Source organism: Lampetra fluviatilis, chromosome 14 (assembly GCF_964198595.1).
Source record: "Lampetra fluviatilis chromosome 14, kcLamFluv1.1, whole genome shotgun sequence".
Taxonomy (NCBI): Eukaryota; Metazoa; Chordata; class Hyperoartia; order Petromyzontiformes; family Petromyzontidae; genus Lampetra; species Lampetra fluviatilis.
In genome coordinates this window covers 11,101,622-11,125,634 of record NC_136288.1, presented here as the reverse complement: position 1 = coordinate 11,125,634, position 24,013 = coordinate 11,101,622, and positions in this window count along the sequence as shown.

Genomic DNA, 24,013 nt, shown 5'->3' with positions numbered 1-24,013 from the left:
TGAGGAGATGGAGCAATGAGATCCGCTTATGTACGGGAGCGAGATGGATTGTGACATCACAGGACGATTATGTATGGCGATGGCATGTGTGTGTGTTGAATTTCTTTCACGCCGTACATATCCAACCGGGCAGTTCTACAGAAACGAGTTTTCAATCTAGATTTAAAAGTGCATAGCTCTAGTGGCTTCCTAACATCGGAAGGAAGAGCGTTCCAGACGGCCGCATAAGCTCTTCTGAAAGTGCGCGATGCGGTGACCACCTTTGTTCGATGGCTAGTCAAAAGCCTCTGCTGTGAGGATGACCGGAGTGTCACGTGATGATTTCTGCTCATTGACGAGATCAGCGAAGGTGTTGTGGTTCATTTGTGGCAAGCACCTTGCGCGTGACGAGTGCGATCTTACAAAGAGGATGTCCTTCATTTAGCCGTGGACAGATTACACTGGTCAACACACTTTTTCTGGCATAAGGTATTCCAACGGTTTTAAGGTAATTTTGGGGTGCTGATTCCAAATCTGGCATCAGTTTTTGTCTATCACATCAGGTTTTTGAGATATCAAATATTGCATTTTCAATAAAAACTGCAGAAGAAAAATATTATATAAATGTGGATATCTACATAAAATGATATTATAAACACACTATCCTAAAAACACAGCACCATATTTTAACACTAAAGCAGTCACTGACTCGCAACAACTTGCAATCATAAGTGACAGAGTTAATTTCGGGTAAAATCAATGAAAATGGGGTATGCCGATAGCATACAAATGACGTGATAGAGCAAATCTGAGATCAGATTTGGAATCAGCACCCTGAAATTAGTCTAAAACAGCTGCAAAAGTCCAGGCCAGAAAAAGAATGATTTTTTGTTGTTGACCAGTGTTATTGGTGATCGTGAAGATTTCTTACGATTTACATTTACTTTGAATTTTTCACCATGTAATTATAATTGTCCCGTGAGCAGGCGAAAGACACGATCAAGTGCATTGCCCCGTGTCAGAGAATGTGCCCAGAAGATGACGTCAGAACACGACTTCTGATGCCACCTCAGGAGTGACGGTCCCACCTGATGACGGAGACTTGTGTTGCCTCCGAAACGTCGTGATTTTTATTATTTTATTTTTATTAATTTTAATTTCATTTTTTTACCTACGTGACTTTACCGAAAACAATTAAGAGTATGAATCCTTGCAGTCACGAAAGCTTCAAATCTAGAACCACCTCAGGAGGCCAGTTTATCTACACGCAGTCATTGGTGAGCAGGCCTGAGGTCTATTTACACCATTGGAACCTCATTTGCCAGTAAAATTATGATAATTGGTTTTTTACCCTTCTATCTGGCAACAAAACTGACACCTTTTACAAGGAGTCATGTTTGCATAGACCACAATACTTGCAGTCATAATGCAAACAAAAAACATAACTCTGATAATGTGCACTGTCCTTGAAGTTGATTGGTGCACACCTGAGACAGCTTTCCTTAGAGCCTAGTCTCACATGGGTTGGACCAGATGACGCCTTTTGGCGTCAACTTCAAGGACAGTGCATACATTATCAGAGTTATGTTTTTTGTTTGCATTATGACTGCAGGTATTGTGGTCTATGCAAACATGACTCCTTGTAAAAAGGTGTCAGTTTTGTTGCCAGATAGAAGGGTAAAAAACAAATTATCAGGCCTGAGGTCATCAATTACACTTGAACACCCAGTTAATCGTGGATGGCAGCCCGGATGTAAATCCAGGTTCACTCAGCCCTGCTGGTTCAGTGCCTGACCCCACAGCCAACGCGCCAGCTCAACTACATTGACGTCGCTAATCTTCTTGGTTCTTTCGGTAAAGTCACGTAGAAGGGAAATAATAAAAATAAAACATAATAAAATAAAAAATATTTAATTATGTTTTTTTTTTATTTCCCTTCTACGTGACTTTACCGAAAGAACCAAGAAGATGAATCCCTGCAGTCACGAAAGCTTTAAATTGATGTCGCTAAGTTTGAAAAGTTTTGTCATGTTTCAAATACTATGTTTTAAAATTCTTATCACTTTGCCCCGGTATATATTTAAACACTTGTCATATTTAATGATGCAACACTTTAATTTGGTTCAGTGTCTTAATACTCTTAGTTCTTTCGGTAAAGTCACGTAGGTAAAAAATGAAAAAAAATCACGACGTTTCGGAGGCAACACAAGCTTCCGTCTTCAGGTGGAACCGTCACAGCACGATTGCTGTATCAAGCAAAAAAAATGCAGCTCATATCTGTTAGAATTTTTAACAGACAACGAGACAAGAAGTCACAGCTTCTCGACAGATATTTTGCTGTGACGGTTTCACCTGAAGACGGAAGCTTGTGTTGCCTCCGAAACGTCGTGATTTTTTTTCATTTTTTATCTACGTGACTTTACCGAAAGAACTAAGAGTATGAATCCTTGTAGTCACGAAAGCTTCAAATCTAGAATCAGTGTCTTAATCTTAAACTAAGAGGGATTTCCCCCCCCCCTTATTGAAAGAGCTGGAGTATAACTTACGTTTACACCGCTATTCACAGCTGCAATGACATTTTGTTGGCAAATGAAATATCTTCTTCGTACATTTCACACTTCCTATGAGCAGAAGGAACACCGTGCCTCACGATCAGACTTCATGCTTGTCATGCGTCGTAATAAAAATCACGATGGGACAAGTTCTTTGCACGTCCTGCGGGTCACGGGGGTTACTACACCGTGCTTGACCAATTTGTTCAATGGATGTTGCTGAAGGGGATGACGATCAGGACCGGTTCGGATGTCACGAATCAACGATGTTAGCCATAATAATAGGGTTTTCCCCCTTTTTTCTGGCAACAAAACTGAAACCCTTTTACAAGGATTCACGTCTGCATTAACCACAATACTTGCAGTCAAAATGCAAACAAAAACACACTATGATAATATATGCATTGTCCTTGAAACTGATTGGTCTACACCAAGGGACGGCTTTCTTTTGAGCCTCGACCCAATTGGTGCTCGACCAGAGGACTGGCAAAGGAGGTCTAATGATGTAGAGGTGATGCTGCGAATGTGCAGAGGGATATCGTTCCAGACTCTCGGTGGCAGCCCCAACAGTCTGGAACGATATCTCTATGCACATTCGCAGCATCAACTCAATCGCCTCCTTCAAGAGAGACTTAAAAACTCACCTTTACAACCACGTGCTTTCGAGCGACTCTGAGCTTGGCTCCGCGCCTCTGAGTTCCGGTCATTACGTCCGCAAATTTGCGCGCATTATAAATTGAAATATTATTATGTTAGCCATGGCCGGGAATTGAACTCGGGTGGCTAGCTGCATGATGCAGCGTGCCAATTACCGTGCCACGACTCCATCCCGTTTAGACAATATGAGCAAAACGAAGCTTGCTTTCACACGCAACTAAAAAAAACCACGTCGAAACCCCAGTAATCAAGGCTGGAAAACATAATCCATGCATGCATTATTTAGTATCCTGCTAACATCATTACGAGCGGTCTGGTTACGTAAAATAAATTTTTTGCTAATTTTGGCAGGCTCTAAGTTGGTTTCGTTTTATTTTAAAATTTAACCACAAGGTGATTCTGAAACGATAATATCGTTTAGCAAGTGAGACCCTGCGTTGTTAATAATTTACAAGTATTGAACTGTGAGCTTCTAAGTTATTGATGCATGTGCTCGATACAAATGAAGTAGGAGGCTGTTTGAGTGTTTTATTGTACATTATGAAAGGCACAGTTTGTTATTGGGACACAGTGACACTAACATCTCCCAGTGCCTTGAATTCTCAAGTCGGTTAACTCAAACAATGCCTCGGTCATGTATTAAAAAGGTAAAACAATTACATGAAATAAAAACAATATACACACATGCACTTTATATGGATATGGCTTCCGATATTTCTGCGGCACAATGATTAGAATATTGGTAATCCAGAGGTCACCGGTTTGAGCTCCAAAGGGGACAATTTAAACAATGGTGCAAGTTTATTAAATCCCCCCGCATCTGTTCAACCCAGCGGTGAACAAAAGTTAGCGAATTGGCAGCTCGCGTGCGATGAAGTAAAGTGTGCATACTCCCACTCGCTTTCAATATTTATTGGCCATCCTGGAAGAGTTAGCCAAAAATATCTTTAAGAGGGCCTCCCTAAATCTCCCTTTCTGACCTGCCCCGACTGGACATCTGTGAAAAAACCTTCATAGCTCATCGGACCCCTCCAGTATAAATACATATTTTGATTTATACCCATACGTACCTACATATAGCTTCAGATTTGAAATTTTGTACGTGTATTTTCATTACCGAATTTAATCGGTCGATATTACTCGCCATGAAATATGAATTTTGAAACATGGACACTTAAGAAAAGAAAATATAACAAAATATAAATACCGCACAAAGGAGCACAAAGAGATGCACAATCGAAATAACATGGAGAGTCAAAAAAAGCGGAACGCATGTGGATCAGAGAATGAAATTCTAATACTGGAAGGAACCTCCTGGTTACACCAGCCCACAAGGGATTATTGTGTCCGTCGCGCAGGGAGGGGCTGGGAGGGGAGGGAGGGGCTGGGTGGGGAGGGTGGGGAGGAGCTGGTTGGGGAGGGTGGGGAGGGGCTGGGTGGTGAGGGTGGGGCTGGGTGGGGGGTGGGAGGGGTGGGGCTGGGTGGGGAGAGGCTGGTCACCCCATGGTGCCCTTATAAAACTCACGCCGGCTTGCCCCCGGCCTCCCAGTCGGGCATATTTGCGGAATACACCACGCCGCCGTTGACCCTGGCCATTGACCGAGCAACCCAACGTTCCTACCAGCTCCCTCCGCAGGAATGTGTTTAGGGGCACAGAGTGGATTGTTTAGGCCTTGTCAGTGGGCTGGGGCAGGATACATCGACATTAGAAGGGACAGCTGGTGGATGGAACGGCGCCAAATAACGACGCAAAAAATAAACCCCCTAAAGGATCAACCACCGCGGAGATGGATTCATGCGATCGGTTCGCGTGCAGGAGTGCGATGGATCGTAGCATTGCAAGATCACGAGGGGTAGGGGACGATGTGGGGAGACTCATATCCAGCAGTGGATGTAGACAATGTCTATGCGTTATTGTGCTCAGCATCAGAATGTGGTCGTTACATATCTGTGCATTATCTCGATTCCCAGTATTCCGTTTTTTTTTCGTTAACTTTTTTTTAAATTTGAAGTTAAGGTAAAAAAATGACAAGGTTAAACCCCCACCTCACCTCAATTACTAATTAGCAAATCATATTAACCAACGCAAACTTTGCTTGACTAATTTTCCTATGGCGATCATTTCTTCCGATGATTCTTTTTTCTTTTTACTGGGAAATTGCAATTTGTGTTAAAAGTGAGCAATTTAGTTCAGCAGGTTCGAGAAATCCCCTCAGTCGTAAGGTTAAGCCAGCCAAAGTCAAGCCCGAGGATGGATTCATTTAAACACGGATCCCCGCTCTGTGGGAGCTGGACACATTCTGGACCATCGCCAGGGAAATTACGCGATTGCTTTTCACCTCCTCCTTGCCTCGTCACCAGGACACAACCTCCAGCATGCATCTGGCCACTCACGATGATAAATTGCCATGTCCCAATTATAGGAAAGCATTCAAGTGGAAAGTAGCATGAAAAAGATAAAATCATGAATGCGGATTTTGTTTTTCTTTTATGCACAGATACTTACGATGCGATTTTATTACAAACGAGCGTTTCACGAGCGTAGACAAATCGTACCGATATGTCTATGGGATCGCACCTTTGTGCGCGTATCAACACAATGCACGTGTGTGGGATATCTCGCGTAGTATTCCCGAAATAAAATGAGCTGGCAAGTCGGTCCGTTTAATGGAGCCCTCCGTTTGGGCTGCACACAGAAACGCACAAACGCACACACGGAGGTGCATGGACAGCCGTGCATACACAAAATACCACTATGTTAGCCGCCTTGGAATTGATCATTTGTTCCGTCAAGGGAAAACCTTTTTCCCTCCACCAACCTATTTGTAAACATGGGTGAAGGTTAAGGGGTCGGTGCTGTATGAGCTTGGATAACGTTAAGACAAATATGGTGTTCAAAAAAGAAGTAACGCTGCACAAATACGTTTGGAAAGTGATCTGACAATGTGGTTTTGAGTTGAAAATGCATGGGTACGCGCTTATGCAACATAAAGGTTGCTTTGTTGCAAAAAAAAAAGCAATGCGATATACATTCGTCTTCTGAAAACATGGAACGCATTATCAGATGCGCGGGTGGAAATAATATTTCCTGGCCATTTCAATAAATAGCCAATTGGCTCTCTTTGTTGTACACTTTTGGTTTTGTGGTTTTCGCTTAAGATTGTTGATACCGCGTGACACCATAATAATGTGACAAATACAAGAAAACATGCAAATTATTTTAAAATATATCATTAAGGTTATATGCCTAAACTTAATGTGTAACAATTATGCAATACGTACAGTATTAATATAAATTGTGTGCGCTTAATAATACGCGCTGATGTTTCAGATTTCAGGCAAGCAAGCATCCGAGCGTAATGCTGGGTTATACAAATGTCCGTGAGTCAAACACAAATACAACCTATTGATAGCCGGTTTAGAACAAAATTACAGATAATGTTTGCAATTGTAAACACCACATTGAAAGCCATTTGTGATAAGTGCTTGCCACCAGCATAATGGGTACACTTTGCCAAACAATTAGGGGCAATGTATGGCCTGCCGATGGATTTAAAGCTGACAGGTCACGCACATTCCCTTCAACAAATCCCCATTTAATTAACTTGCTGCTGGGCAGCCTTGGGGCCCTATTACATGGAATAGTTCAAGATGGGGCAAGCTGAGATTGCATTATGTTCATATATAATTAATGCTGCTCCGCTAAACTCCGATAATAACACAAAGTTGTCAAAAAAATCTGTATACTTTTATGACACAAGCCATGCAGTAAAATTCCTAATTTACATAATTGTCTTCCTTGGGATGATGTAAAAAGCCCCAATTTACATATCTGGCTCCACTGGAACACAACAGAAGATATTTGTAGCACCGTGCATGACTACGGCCCCTTAAGTTTGTGGAAAAAGGGGGGGGGGGAGCAGGGTGGGCTTCTTCAATGCCCAGCCCCATTCATTCGTCGGTGGCATTGCAACAACGACACCACGCAAGCAGCGTGTGTCCCACGTGCCGCAGTGTAAACGCATTACAATGCGGACACTACTGGAGCACGTGTTGTGTCAAGCCCATTCTGATGTTATTGCTTTTCAAAATAAAACTGTCAACATGGCCCATTGGTGCAACTTCCAAACGAGCCCTTTTAAATGACCTTGCTCACGGCGCTCTACTTATTTATTAATCTGTTTACAGTCGACGGGAATGTATGAGACAGCTGTGCCACTCTGATGTACGTGATGGGGTGCGACCGGGATAACGTGGAACCGGGACGTGCCATGCGTTGCGGCAGTCTGGTTCCCAAAGCCATCGTGGTTTTGGTGACTCACTGGATGTGGTCCAACTCCTTTTCATGAACAGTTCTAAATAGAGTGAATGCAGTGTGAAGACTGTGTCAAAGCAATTCCAAATCCTGGCTCTGTTCCTGGACAAATGCATTAACAACGGAAATAAAATTTCACAATTGTTGGGATGCTCCCACAAGGACTGTATTTTCTTGAATGTAATAAATTAATAAATTCAATCATAAAGCTTCACTCCTTTACACACGCAAGCTGGGAAAAAATTACATTAACCAATACATGAATTAGTATGTTTCTTCGCAAAAAAAAAGTCGATGAATATATCAGCAAAGTGACTTGTAAAACTAGAAGATGCCAGATTTAACTTTGACACTTTTAGAAGTAAATAAAATAAGACGGAAGTTTGTGTTGTTTCTGAAACGTCGTGATTTAATGTATTTGTTTTCTTTTTTAACCTACGTGACTTTACCGAAAAAACCAAAGAGTATATTCAGATTCAGTTTAGAGATTCTATTCAGTTTAGAGATTTTTTGTCAAAAAACATGAAGTAATGTCCTGCCCAAAAGAGTATTAAGGCAGTGCTCATCTCACGTTTACAGCCCGGAGCCAGTAGTGGAAATTCCTCATAAATTAAACTGTTTTATTTCACCAGGTAAGCCCCACTGAGGCATATAACTCTCTTTTTTTACAGAAGCAACCTGGCCACAAAATGATAGCTTAACGATAGTGGCTTATCATCTGGACATTTATAGCAGCCAAATAAAATCAGAAGACCTGGAGAAGAATCCACGCAAAACACGCAACTCCAACTATACAGGCGTCAGGGTCGGGATCGAATCCACGACCACCTGCAACCCAGGCGAAGTCGTAAACATCTCGCCAGTCGCGGCACCCCTACACATTGCCCCTTTTCTCCCTCTGCCACGCTGGAAGATCAACTGCAACCTTTGACCTCTGGATTGCAGGTCCCGCGCGCTCACCACGACACCCGCGGGAGCATCCCCTACCGACAAGGAGGTTCTTTTCAAAATGCAAGTGACGAGATCTACACTTGGTGGCAGATTGATCGCAGGCGACATTGCTCACCGGTGTGTAGCTGCGCGTTTCAGGTGAATGGTTGTGCTCGACAGGTGCAGGTGATCAATGCATGCTCCAGCTGTGGCAGCGGGAATGTAACATGCCCGCGAGTGTAACATAAATTACTGCACGTACCGATTTGAATGAGCCCGTTATAAGCCCCTGAACCTTGTAAGGCACAGCGATGAAGCATTTTTACTGCTCATTTATTTCGCAAAAAAAAAAACCTAGAAACAAACAGCGTTCCAAAAATATAATGCGAGTTTTTTTTTTCCACAATGGGGGGGGGGGGGCAATTTATGTGCAGATTTATTCGATTGTTTCAGTCTGAAGAAATTGATTAATGTCGCACTAATCACACGGGCTTTTCAGCAATGCTGTTTACTTGCACTAATGCCAGAGATGACCATCAGAAAAAATGTTGACATGGGCACATTTAGAGAATGATAGATTTCTTCATCACCGCAGTGGGGGAACAGAGGATGCCGTGCTAGGACAAGGTGCCTCTGTCCTTGTGTATTTGTCGAAAGCACAGCAGGGTTAAGGTCACCCACATGCCTTGGGTCACCAGGCGCTGGTGGACCGGTGACGGAGTGAGTGGATCATAATTGTAAAATTGCGAGTTGAAATCCTGGTTGGTGGTTTGCCTGAGTCCTTCATCCATCTGGATCGAGAAATTGAGTACTACCTTGTGCGGAAGTTAACAGTAATTGTCCTATTGATTGAGTCGCCCCTCTCTGGGGCGAGATGTTATCTCCCTCGCCTGGTATGCAGGATGGTCGTGGGTTCTATCCCAACCCTGACACCTTTAAATTTGGAGTTTGCAGGTTCTCCTCCTGGTCGTGTGGTTTTTTTTCTCTGGGTTCTCCGGTTTTTCCATCCAAAATTTGGCTGCTAAACATTTCCACGTGATGAGCCACTTCGTTGTGCAATTATTTGTGGCCAGGTCGCTTCTGGAAAAATAACGAAATTGCTCAGTTGGCCTTACTTGGTTGCCAATCGGCAGGCATATTGTGTATGGTGTGGTAAAGTGTGGGTACGCATTTCACAATTAGTGACTAATGCCATATCTGCATTTCCCATAAATATGCTAAATTCCTCTTGATATGCAAATTATTTTGTCAAGGTGCTCTTCCCCCTCCAACCCAGCTTAAATATACGCTCCAAGCCTGGTGGTGTTTCATTCAGACGCTGTCTTTCCGACAGACCTGTTCTTCACCTGAGGACGGCTGCTTGTGTTGTGGCCGAAACGTCGTGAGAATTATTTTATTATTTCTTATATTTTTTATTTTATTATTTCCCTTCTACATGACTTTAACAAAAGAACCAAGAAGATGAATCCCTGCAGTCACGAAAGCTTTAATTCGTGTGGGTACTCCGAGCTTTTTCAAGAAGACTGCCCAGCACGGAAACGTGGGCTAGATATCCTCGAGAGGGGCTTCTAGAGCTGCCTGTAGCGGATATCCTTTCCGCAAGCAGTGGAGTGAACAAGCAATTGCAGGGCTGCACCTGTTATAAGATACCATCACATTGCGTGTCTCACCGTTAGAGTTGTGGCAACTAATGGAGGGTGTGGGGGGTCAGGGCACTCTGCCCGAATTAATCAATTATTAAAAATATATATCAATAGCCTCAAGAGGCAATCTAATTGAGTACATGCATTAAAGTAATAATCGATTTTGTGATTGACTAATCGAGTTAATTGCCCAAGGTCATTGTGTGGGCAGTTGTTAATTAGGAACAATCCATACTCGACCAGTGAGGTATCCTATACCATTCGTGGCAAGCTATACCCATGTATCCGGGCCACTTACCCCAGTAGATTAAATTACATTTTAATTTTCTAGTCACTTTGAGAATGTACTGCACATTAATTCTTAATTATATTTATTGTCCCTTTACGTCTTATACATTGAAATTGCATTCATTATAACAATGTCTCCCACTTATTAATTTATTTTTTTAAATGCTACTGCAGTATCGAAAATGATGTGATATAAATTTGCGCAATAACTGTACGGGACAATAAACCATGCCAAATTGAAGCTGCAAATTGTGTTAATGTGCAGATTTTTTTACGGCCAGAAATTATTTCGAACGTCTGCGCGTGTGTTGTTAGAACGTGGGTAGCACAGTGGTTAGCACTATGAACCCGATGACCCAAGATCGATTCCTGCTCTTGGCCAACATCAGTGGCGAATTTTGTGATTTGGTCACGGGCATCCCATAGGTCTACTCTGCCTTAAATGATCGCCCGCTCGGGAGTCTTAAGCATTAAACTAAACTATGGGAAAAAACTAATTTTATTTGACCAAGTAAGGCCCACTGAGCAGAAGCGACCTGGCCACAAATGATAGCTCAACGAAGTGGCTTATCACGTGGACATTTATAGCAGCCAAATACTCTAAAACGCATCTTTCTAAATGTGGATAGAAAAACCGGAGGACCAGAAGAGAAATCCACGGGAAAGACACGCAAACTCCAAGTATACGGCGTCAGGGTTGGGATGGAACCCCCAACCTCATGCATACCAGGCGAGGTAGTTGACATCTCACCACGGTGGTGCCCCAACGAAGCACTGTGGAGAGTAAGGTGGCTGGGTGTGGTGCTCGCTGACACCACTTCCTCATTCGCCATGCCGGCCTTGTATGTGTAACGGTGTAAATAGTGCAGGACAGTTGACGAAGGCAACACGTATTTACTTATAACACACTACAGTAACAGTCAGCTATACAGCCGAGGAACACAGCCTACGGCTAGCGTGCCTAACACTGGCTACGCTCTCAGGTCCTCCGGCTATGTATTTCCTAGAGGAGGCTATCTGACCCGATCTAGCCAGGGTACGGGTCCCAACCACTGGCCCATCGGACCCGGCCCTGATAAGGACGTCGGGAACCGGGTGTTCCCAGGGTCTCACCACTGAGCCACACAGAGTCCCGGCCCTGATAAGGGCGGCGGGGCTAGGGGTCCCAGGGTCCTACCTAGCTTGCTCCGTCTTCCTTCTTCACTGGCTCTTCTGCTCCAAAGACTGCCTCGAGCTCTCTCGCGCACCGCCCTATATACCCAACTGCCCCTCGAGGGGCGGGGCTGTATGCGGACGTCGATGTAGCCATCCCACGCACGGACCGTGATGTAGACACCGCAACGTAATGGCTTGCTACACCCCGGTACGTAACACCTCTACATGTTGAACTTCTTTCGCAACCATATATCGCTAACCGTTCTAGATTTGAAGCTTTCGTGACTGCAAGGATTCATACTCTTAGATTTTTTCGGGAAAGTCACGTACGTAAAAAATTAAAATTAAAATTAATAAAAGTAAAATAAAAAATCACGACGTTTTGGAGGCAACACAAGCTTCCGTCTTCAGGTGGAACCGTCACAGCACGATTGCTGTATCAATGTGCTGCATTTTTTTTTTACTTGATACAGCAATCGTGCTGTGACGGTTCCACCTGAAGACGGAAGCTTGTGTTGCCTCCGAAACGTCGTGATTTTTTATTTTACTTTCATTAATTTGGATTTTATTTTTTACCTACGTGACTTTACCGAAAAAACCTAAGAGTACCGCTAACCATGCCCATCGAAGGTGCGGAAGACCTTCATAGATGCTCGAAAGCATCACTTTCCCCAACCGCCTGTGTAGGATCCGTGGGTAATCTTCGCCTTTATTATTATGTAGAACGTTGGCTAGGCGTGGGTATTTGTTTTGTTCTTGCTGTTTGTTCTGGTAAGCCTGTGTCAGAGTGGCATAGAGGATTGATGCTGGGCTGTTTATCCAGCCGTTCCCACGCTGTCACACATTGCAGGGTGCTAGGAGGGTTCGCGTGTGCGTCGTCAGTACCCCACGTTTGTGCGAGCGATACTGGGAAATAAACTTTTGCCAAAAACAAAACAAAAACTCGCAAGACTTTGAAATGGATGTTTTAGTGAGAGGGAAAGGAAATGGCATCGCCACAAAGTCTTCGTGCTGCATTTTTGACATTTGTTATCTTCATAAGAATACTCGAGTTACACGTTAGCACCCTATAGATTTGCATTGTTAACATTTTTAGTTTTTATTTGTCTATATTAAAAAATAACAGTATGGCGTATACAAAAATACAAACCAGATCAAACGCAAAATGTGCAATCAATAATTCTGGCTAATTGGCGATTACAATTGAGTTTGTTATCCAAAAACTACATTTCTCACAATTAGAAAATGTTATACGCTTATAATTAATGTGGCTATACCCTGAGGCCTACTGAAACGAACACCATATACAGCGGGCATACTTTTGATGATGGTGGCAGCAACATGTATTGTTGTACTGCACTTCTATGCTCCCGCACCTCTGCTCCCCACTTTTACAAGCCCAGATTTAACAGCGTGGTGAAGTATGGTGAAATAAGCCTCCCCCATAACTCGCATAATGAAAATGGTTATGCAAACCGTGTTGTAGATACATACCTACCGCGTTAATATTATACTCCCAATAGTTTAAGCTATAAAAGGTTGGGGTGACCAAAACCATCGTCTGTAATTGTGCCTCAATGCTTGAACGTTTGGGGTATTTTTTCCCCCAAGTAGCTTTAAAAATAAATGTAAAAATGGCTCAATGAATGTCTATAATCTTGCTGCTATCAACCTGCATTCAAATATAACATTCCCCAATCCGTGGGTGCAGGTCCATTCAAGGCTTGGGAAATTGTCTTGGCAGCATGGTTTCATGATCGCGTATTGCTTATAAATGCATTTTTTGGGGGAGCGGTGTTTGCGAACGATTTGCCGTTTTGAATGCTAGATTAAATGTGAATTCACCGACATTTGCAGACGAATGTAAATGAGCGCATTTAGATTAAAAATATATAGAGAGGTTTTACAACATCTATTACATTTTCATTTGACGCAAACAAAACCAGCAGATAAGGCATAATATACCCTTTACCTTCATCACGCCATGCAGAATATTATCATGCAAACACTGACACTACATTAATTTGTTCTAATCTTAATAAAATAAACAATTTGGCACGCCTGCCAGTTAAGAGAATTAAGCTCAGCCATAGGTTAATGATGTTTCACATTTTTGTTTGGCCGTTTTTCTCTTTTTTTTTTAATCGGGTGCAAAAGTGCAACGGAATCAGCCAGTTTCACAGTGCAAGCTGCGAGTTAAACATTAGCATATTAATTAAATTCTCATGCTTAAATCGGTAATTATTTGTTTACAGATTTTAAAGGGTTAGTTTTGTGGACTTTCATACACCTTTGTTTCGGCCACAGTTTCCAAAGCCAGCATACATGTATGTTATTTAAATGTTCTTTTCAGCAATATATCTTTCACTAGATATGCTCGGAATTACATTGAGACACGTGCATAGGCTCACCTGTATTAAACAACATATGCAGTTTAAAGACATCAAATTTACTATTCTTGGTTCTTTCGGTAAAGTCAGGTAGAAGGGAAATAATAAAATAATATCCACAGCAAGAAAATGTATTTTAGTATTTCCTTTCTACGTGACTTTACCGAAAGAACCAAGAATATGAATCCCTGCAGTCACGAATCAAAAATCAAATTTACTGTTGTGCTGGGCAGGACACGTCATTGCATGGACGCATGTTGAACTTCTTTTGCACCGTACGCAGCCAACCGTGCTAATCGATGTGCGGGGGAAGGACAACAAACTACACACAAAAAGCAGTTCTAAAGAAATGAGTTTTGAATCTAGTCTTCAAAGTGCATTTTATTGATGTACCGTTGGCCAGCGGTGGAGAATAATGATGGAGTGACAACTAATGGAGGGAATGAGAGGCCATCCTCTGTGGAGATGGAGCGACGGATTCGGCTCGCGTGTGTGTGTGTGTGTGCAAGTGGATTGTTACATCGCGATGAGAAATGGTGAAATCTTGGCGAGGTTCTCTTCCACCACTGGTTTGATCATGGCTGCCGCTGATGTAAATGATGAATTGTGTAGCAAAAAAAATCTTCCCTCATACGGGAGAAGGAACGCTGCTCTCTTAGTAACCTCATTACGATCACCGAAGCGGAAACTTTTTTTTTGTATTGAGCATTACAAAACAATAGAAAAGTGCCTTCATGCTCAAGTAGTTGGTGGGCAATGGCGTTCATCTCCAACGGTGGTCCCGAGCCGACGCTGGAAATCCGTAGCCCCGGTCTCCCCGTCGCATTACTGCCAGCTCTTGCCTTTCCACAAAGTAGTTACTCACTTTACTGAACCCAACGTGATGATGGGCCAAGTCGATGAGATCTATTTCCCCCAAAGCCCCACCACCACTTTCATACACATAAGTGCGCCATGTTACTGTGGTGTGTAACGTTGAGCAACGCCGGACTGGCAATCCCTGAGGTCACAAGTTCGAAATCAATCTCCCTCGCGCAGCAGTTTACACAACGGAGTGGTATGAATGAGTACGCAAAAGCCAATCGCCAAGTCCCGTACGGTGGGCTAAGCGTGGCGTGCGTAATACAACCACTTCCCCACGACGTCCAGCCGGTGTGGAGCAGTAAGATCACGATGCCTTCCAGAGGGGGCTATGCAGAGCTCCCTCTGGTATCAATGTATGCAAGTTGAACTTTTTTCACAGTCAGCCGTGCTAATCGGATGTGCGGGGGGGGGGCGGGAAGGACTACAAACTAAACCCAAAGTGTCAGGCCCTTCTGCCATCGGTGACGTGAGCCAGCTATGGCCGGGGATGTGTTATTTAACTTTACTTCTAATGATATGCTGCCAGATCACTCAAGACCACAACTTCCTCTGGCGCAAATCCAGTCTCCATTCGGAGCATATCAATGTGGAATTGTGCCGGGTTTCCTTTGTTTCTCCTCCTTCTGTGTCCAGGCCTCTGCTGTAGCAGCTTTCTGACTTCTTTATATCACTCCTCCTTTGGCAGTGTCTGGCAACGTTAAGCCTCTTTTGCCCACGCTGCTTAGTCTTTGGCTGCATTCATCGATGTTAACTTTCCTATAATAACAACACAATGCCTTCTATTTGTGCTGCAAAGGCTCGCCGAGGAGGCTGAACGCCCTTATTCAGTCTGGTCATTTATTTAATGTTTGGCAAAGTCTATGAATGAGTTTTTGGCCCGTGGGAGGAAGCAGGGGTTTAACGCATCGGCTTTCGCGGCCTATCTCATCCAAAAGAAGTGTTTTGGGGTTAGATCACGTAAATACAAATGTGTCGTTAAACCCGCCACCACCACCACCACGAAACTGCCAATTAGTAAGTTTTGTCACGTAAACAAAATAAAACATCTCAATTTGGCTGTCGCCTGATGATGCTGGTTGTAATTATGGGCAAAACATCGTACTCGAATTGTAAATGTCGTGGATTTACTCTCCAACACGCCGGTGTGCTGTACACGTGTCGGGTGGTAGTGGGTTTAACGACAGATGTATATATGTATGCGATCTAACCCAAAAATCCACTATTACGGAAGCAGGAGTGCCTGGAGAAAAACAAAATGAAACGTGAACTCCACACGGCATCCGTTGCAGCGTTACCATCCCTTGACCACCGCGCAGCCCGAGCCGACAACATCTGGGATTACAAAGATGTTTCCCATCCAAGTACTAACCATTCCCAACTCTTCTGAGCTTTCGAGATGTAATGAAGTCAGGCAGAATATTCACGGTGGCTTTTTGCTCGCAAGCCAACTTGGTCCTTCCAGCTGATGCTGAGCAATGCTCGAGGCAACCCCGGACAAGTGAACTTGAATTTCTGTTCTCAGGCTGTAGAAAGGAGCTTCCTTGCTTGTTGGATGGTGCTAGAGAGTTCAAGTTCATTTATTAGGTATAGCCCTGTGAGCCATTCGGCTCTTGAATCGGGTGCAACCGCAACAAACAAACAACTAAAACATGAACAAGAAAACATCTTAAAGTGAATATGTGATTAAGTGCAAACAGAAAATCCAAGAAAAAACAGCTAAATATTGCAGAAAAAACACCGTACACCAACGCTGTGTGCAAAAATCCCAGTGGGATGCAAGTCAAACAACAACAACCACAAGACAACTTAGATTAAGGCCATCAGTCTAACTCCGTACTACAACAAACAAACATGGCCAAACCAGTAAACTTTTCGAAATCACCAAATACAATGTCATTCACAAAGTTTAATGTAGCAACGGGCAGCACCTCCAACTTGCATACATCTCCTCCTGGGTCTCGGTGAATCTCAGCTCAACCTCCGTGCCCATGATCTCTTCATTGTATAGGTATATTATATGTATGGATGATTTATAAATAGAAGCGGGCATAATCATGCCCCTCCTTGCAGCACTCCATCAAAGAGATGTCTAACAGGTTAGTCGCTTAGTCAGATAAGACAAATATCTTTAGTCCTATCTTGATTTGAAGCTTTCGTGACTGCATGAATCCATGCTCTTTGGTTCTTTCGGTAAAGTCACGGAGGTAGAAATAAAATAAAAGAAATCACGACGTTTCGAACGCAACACAAGCGCCACGTCTTCAGGTGAAAATCGCCACAGCGGCGATGTCTGCTGCGAGCAGCACGATGTCTGCTCCCTTATTTCTACCTACGTGACTTTACCGAAATAACCAAAGAGTATAGCTTTAGTCCTGTGGCTTGAATGGTCTTGTCTGCTATGCCATGCACCTGTAAGATTTGCATCATTTTGCCTCTGCGGGCGCTGTTAATGGCCTTGCAAAAGTCAAAGAATGCGAGGATTAACGAAGGTTATTTGGACGCATTCTACGACGCACCCCAAGCCACGAGTTGCGTTAATGCTCACCTCCCTTGTCTATCCCTTTTTAAAGATTTCATCTAAGAAGTAAGCGGGTTCGACGTGCGGTGACGTGTGTAACGTTTCAACCCAAGGCAAAACTGCAAATAGATGCTACCTGCGACGAGGGGGGAGCTTTAGCAGAACTTCATCGACGCTGACAATGTGGTACAGCTCTGTGACATTTCGACATACTGATCTCAGAATCACCCATCGCAGTTTCTACCGAGGTGTGTCCAACTCCCCCAAAAATACATCAGTCTCCAGCACTGCACAGCAGCCACCCACAGAGCAGGTCTCACTCTCGACTTTATTTAGATGTTTCAATCGACGTGGCACTAATTGTTCCAAACATAGCCTAGAGCCACGGTTGTACGTGTGTCGTATGCATGTTTCACACCGTACGTAGTCAACCATTGCTAATCGGAGGTGCAGGGAAATTGACAATAAACTAAACACAACTGGCAGTTGTAAAGAAAGGAGTTTTCGATCTAGATGATTTAAAGACGCATCTCTTCATTGGCTTTCTAATATCGGAAGGAAGAGCGTGTCAGGTAAAGGTGCAGCCTTGCAATTTCGTATTCACGTCACTGCTGGCAAATGGGCCTCGGCAAGAAGGAGTTCGAGAGAGTTTCTATGCAGGGTTTTTGGCCTACTCTTCCAGCTGATCAGACGTCTCGGAAGAGAGGCGAGCAACCTACACGTTAACCCTCGACATTTGACCTGACGATTGACGAACTGTCATGTACCCATTCATACTGCTAGGTGGAGATAGGTGCAGAAATGTAAATGTAAATAATTTGCTTATTTCAACTGTCATGCCAGGACCCCCATCCAATAGAGCATGGGTGTCCAAACTTTTTGCAAAGAGGGCCACATTTGATAAAGTGAAGATGCACGGAGCACAATAGTTCCTTTTGACATTGTTTTAACCACAAAAGTTACGTGGAAATACACACTGTTATAAAAAACAATTCATTGTCACAATTACCTTTATTTTTCAAATGACAATGTAACCAAATATAAGCCACTCAGGCAGACGGGAACAACTCTAAAAACGCAATTCTGCCATTCAGTCAGATAACATTCAACAAACCGTATAGAATACCTTAAATTTCCATGAGTTTTATGATGTATTTATTCTGACAGAGCTGGCGAGCCATAAATAACACATTATAAGACCGAAGCTGCGGGCCGTATGAAATCTGCCCGCAGGCCGTTATTGGCCCGCGGGCCGGACTTTGGACATTCCTGCAATAAAGGGAACTCCAGAAAGCAACCACTCTGCAGCATGGCACATCTTCCATCTTGGCCACGTGTCTTGAAAGAATTGCGACCTGGCGTTTGGACTAATCGCGGTGCACCAATTTATGCTACTCTAATGGGTCGACAAAGGCGGATGGATTTAAGAAACTTGTACCACTGTTTCAAACACTATGCCCAGAGATGTATTCAAACCAGTGACCTCTGGCATGCAACTCCAGTGGGCTCACCATCGCACCAGAGATAATATCGCTTGCATGTGTTCATCACGTGTAATGCGGAGTTCATGAATGTCCCCCAAGTGAATGGTACATTTCTTTGGACAATCATGAATGTCCCTCCTGTTACAAAGTTATTCCAATAGTTCCGAAATTCACGGTGTTAACATTGCTTGTTGTTTTGCATCGAAGCAGTTTTTTAAACCGTTTTTTTGCGTCGCGTCTCATCGGTTACCACCCGTCATTCTGTGTTTGCATTCAGGTTGCTTTCTCGCTTCATTCGCTCCAAATCGTGGAGCGTTTAAAGCTCCATTCGAGAGGCAAAGGACTTCATCTCCTGTGCTATTTTATTCAAGCGCGTTCGTGATTTTTTTTTTCATCACTAAATACACCAGTAACAAAATCATATTCTTAGGTTTTTTCGGTAAAGTCACGTAGGTAAAACATTAAAATTAATAAAAGTAAAATAAAAAATTAATAAAAATCACGACGTTTCGGAGGCAACACAAGCTTCCGTCTTCAGGTGGAACTGTCACAGCCACGACGTCGTGATTTTTATTTTATTTTACTTTTATTAATTGTAATGTTTTACCTACGTGACGTTACCGAAAAAACCTAAGAATATGAATCATTGCAGTCACGAAAGCTTCAAATCTAGAAGTAACAAAATCACGAATGGTGATAATAGTTACACGTTCGTGTTACTTTACAGCCTTATATCATTTTCAATTTAAAGCTTTCGTGACTGCAGGGATTCATCTTCTTGGTTTTTTCGGTAAAGTCACGTAGAAGGGAAGTAATAAAATAATAAAAATAAAACATAATAAAATAATATAATCATATGAGCCTTATATCAACCCACTGCTGGATCCAGGCAAAGCCACTGTGTATCAGCCACGGAGGGTATTTGACCGCACGTCACCGCACTGGGCAGTGCTGCTTCGTTAAGGGAGTGGCGAGAGTTGGCCGAGAAAAGGGTTACATTGCAAAGACAAAGATCTCCCATATAGCCTGAACAGACTGTAGGGGCAAGTGATGTTAGCGAGCACCGATGAAGGCCAGCAAAGCACACGAGGGGGTGGGTGGCCAACACCACGCCCGGCCGCCTTTGTCTCCCTAGTGGCAATGTTTACACACTGCACCAGATACTCATTTGAGGCTGTGTGAACCTAGGGGAGGCCCAGGACCAGTTCAGATAATCGTCACCGGTGTTGGCCATGAGCGGGAATCGAACTCCCGTCGCCAGGTTCATGCACAGCGCGCTAACCGTTACACTACCGCTCCCCCTAATTTCAACACACATACACATTCATCGCGCCGTGAGCCAAACACATTCGCAAATTGTTCACGTCAGTTAATGCAACCTTATATCTAATCATACTGCTGCAAATTATAACCTACCCATTCTGAAGTTGTATTCATATAATTATAAATTACGCATTTGATACATTCAGACGGGGATGCTCCATTACAGCCAATCGGCCAAACAGTTCCATACATTATTTTTAAATGACTTAGCCAAGACCCAATTCGTTCAACTATTTTTGTTTTATCGATGCCACGCATCAGCGGGGAAATTCACATCGTCTTACTTATTAAAATGTTTTCATCTAATTGGGTCTCGCAAATCAGCTGTACACGTGGCAAACGCTTGATTTTAAATAATTGGTCTCAAGCGTATTACTTCACAGAAAAAAGAAACGTTATAAACAGTGCACTGCTTAACCCTCTACGGACAAGCAAACTAGGCAAACATTAATTTGAAATTTCTAGAATTGCTTTTTCATGGGAAAACTGCCTTTAATGTGAGAATTCACACCCACGGGGATGATTGAGTGTCCCGTTTACAATTGTGCACATGTATACCTCTTGATGCGATTCCTCACGAATCTATCAAGAGCGATTCTTGATAGCAACGCAAAGAAGCAGTGCCTATGCAGAAATAAGTTGAAGAGGAACTAAAACAACACACGTAAGTGAATTTATAATGTGTCTCATTTACCTAAGAAAGCCTCACCGAGTCTCAAGATACCTCCTCAGGAGGTTCCTGCATTCAGATGTTTGGCCAGTTTGACATGCGTGACAAACCTGGGGTACCTGTAGATATCTCACCTTGCATACGGGGCGGGGGGGGGATGCAAGAATAGATTTCTGTAGGGCAGTGAGCCCAAACGCCATTCCCTCTCCTTACCCCGTGGGCATCTGTCCTCGGATTTGTCATCTGCGAAATTCCTTGTACCCCTTTCTCCCCTATAGCTAGTGCCTTGTAATGGGCTCTTATTGAATAAAAAAACATATACTAAATAAAATATAAATAATTTCTGCACTGCCATATCCTGTTTGAATAGACTGAAGTTATCTGAACATTCTGTTATGTTTAAGGTTTATTTTTTTAATGGAGGATTAAAACGTACATTATTCAAACTGTTACAACAAGGAAAGTGTGCATTGTAGCAGGGCATGTCGCGAGAAGGAACAATAGCCAATGGTAAAGAATAGTTACATAGTGGCAGTGCTGGATACAACCACATTTGCCAATGTGATTTGTGACTTCGATCCTTACGCATGTATCAATAGCTCAATTTTAATGTGCAATTTTATTGAGGGACTGTGGCGTGGTCTGGGACTGTTTTTGTTTTGCTGCTTTTCCCAATATTGCATTTGGTGTTGAATAATCGGCACGAATCTATGTACACATTTATATATGTGTAGTGTAATAGCGCCGGCTGGTGACCAGCAGCGGCAACTGCGGTGGACAAACAGTACACACGCCGGTGAGCGTATACACGGGTGTGTCGGCAGGGCGGAGGAACTGGGGCAAGGGTCATGGAGGGCCCCATCTGGAAGCCCCTGGAACCTGCTGGTGGCTTCGAGAAGGGAGGCGTGGCCAGGGCGGAGCCAGGCCGCGCTGGTGGCATAAAATGGGCCAAGAGCGGGGAGCTCGAGGCTGCCGTTGTGGGAATTGGATCGTCTCGTCGTTGTTGTCGTCTCGTCGCCATCGTCGTTGTCGTCTTCGCTCGATGTCGCGCCACGAGATAGCCTGTCAGCTGGCTTGGTCAACGCCGCCGATGCTAGACGGCTCGTGTTGTGTCAAAGGCTAGCGGGCAGGCGAGATCGTGTGTGTTAATAAAAGAAGGTGCCTCTACAGATGTCGTCTCCGAAGTCACTGCACTGCATATATAGTATTAGCTTTCCTATACTTCGTATTGTTTACCGTTGTAACTTTCTGTGAAAAAGAGCATCATAGCTCATCGGATTCTTCAAGTCTAAATAAAGATGCTGACTCTAAAAGGAATGCTTCCGAGGAGACATGCATCTATCAAGGAGACGAAGCAATGGAATCAGCTTATGTGCAGGATTATAAACATTGCAGAATTTGAGGAGGTGGTGATGGCCTTTGGGAGGTCTTCATCCAACTGTGAATTGATCATGGCTGATGATGAGTATATTTTATTGGGCAAATGTATCTTACAACTCAAACTCGGATGTGGTATCATTTGCTTATCAAATCCTTTCATAAAAAAGGTTACGGGTTTTGGGAATGCATGGAGTTAAGTTTATAATAGGCAACGATAAATTCAACAATGTGCTGCAAATACTTTCAAGATGAATGAGAGTATGCTAATTGTATTCAACAGTGGATAAAAAATCCCAAAATCAGTATTCTGCCATGTTACTTGGTAATGAAAGTACTTCTGAGCCTTCGAAAATGATACGTAACATGCTCTCAGATGTTATGCATCTGTTGGAGGTGATTGAGGCATTGTTGGTCTTTATGTTTGCAAAATCATTGAGAGAAATCACTGAAATTAATAAATCCATGTGTTCAATTGTTCTGATCAGAAAAATTAGGCAAATATCAAAAAACCGCAACGAATTTGTTCTGGATTACAACATTATCTCATAGAATATGAATCCCTGCAGTCACGAAGGCTTTAAATCAAAACATTATCTCACTTAACATTACATTAGTGGAAAGTCAAAAATAATGTTGTTGGCCGTAGAACGATTTTATTATTTTCAGATGAACAGTATATAGAAATGTAGTGAAGTGGTTAACGTGCTACGGCATTAAACCAACACCATAAGTTGCATTCACGACCGTAGTGAATATCAGAGGAGGATGTCTGGCCCTGAGTGACTCTCCCCCTCCATCCCCCCGAGTGCACCCCCACTCCCCCTTCCCCCCCTGCCCCCTACCCCCCCGTACCCCCACTGCCCTCCCATTCCCCAACTAATTTAAAACTTTCTTTGAGCAAAAATGGGCATGTTGCTTTTCATGATCAAATTCAATTTTACAAAAAGCACCTCATCAATGGTGAATGCCTAAATCAAGAAGAAGTGAAGATGACACTCATGATGCCGATGATGCTGCCATTGACGAAGCAGAAAATCCCCATGCCGATAATAATGCTGATGGCGTCAATGCTGCTGATGATAACCCCGATGCCTGCCATGCTTACGGTGATGATGCTGATGATGATGATGTTCCTACTCCCGCAGATGCAGCACAGCTGGCATTCACACCTCCAAAATGTGTTGCAGTCACCTCCCGAGATTGTAACTCTGTGCATAATGGTTTCTCGGTAAAGGTGCCTAATATAAAAACACGTGTGTGCATGCTTCTGTGTATGTGCGCGAGTGTTTGCATGTCTCCGCATCAATGTGGATGTGGTGTATACTTATGCATGAATGTAGAGATGCAGAGTTGAAATTGCCTGTTTATTCGACTGCTGGAAAAAAGGGCCTCCACTAGACGGAGTTCTGGAGAGGCATATTTTGGCCGACTCTTGGCCTACACACCTTTGCATAATAATAATAATTATTATTTCTATAAATTGCCTTTCATCAAGGATCTCAAAGTGCCGTGTTACACATTATGTATTTAGCTGTACTTACGTGCATCTGCATGATTGGATATGTACTTCACGTGGCCATAAAGTGCACATAGCCTGGCACAAGTGCCGTGACGACATCGCCGCCACTTTGGCGAATGGAGTTTGTTGTTGTGTTATTAAGCATGTAGCGATGCATCGATTAATTATTTTAACGTACTATAAGTGTATTGAATCATACGTTTGAGAATAGACTATTTATAACTTGTGCAAATTAAACAACACGAGTGAATAAAATCATCCAAACGAGAAGGAAAACACCATGATAAAACAATGATAAAACAACGTGGTCTAATTTGAACAAGCAAAACAAGCGAAATCGATTATC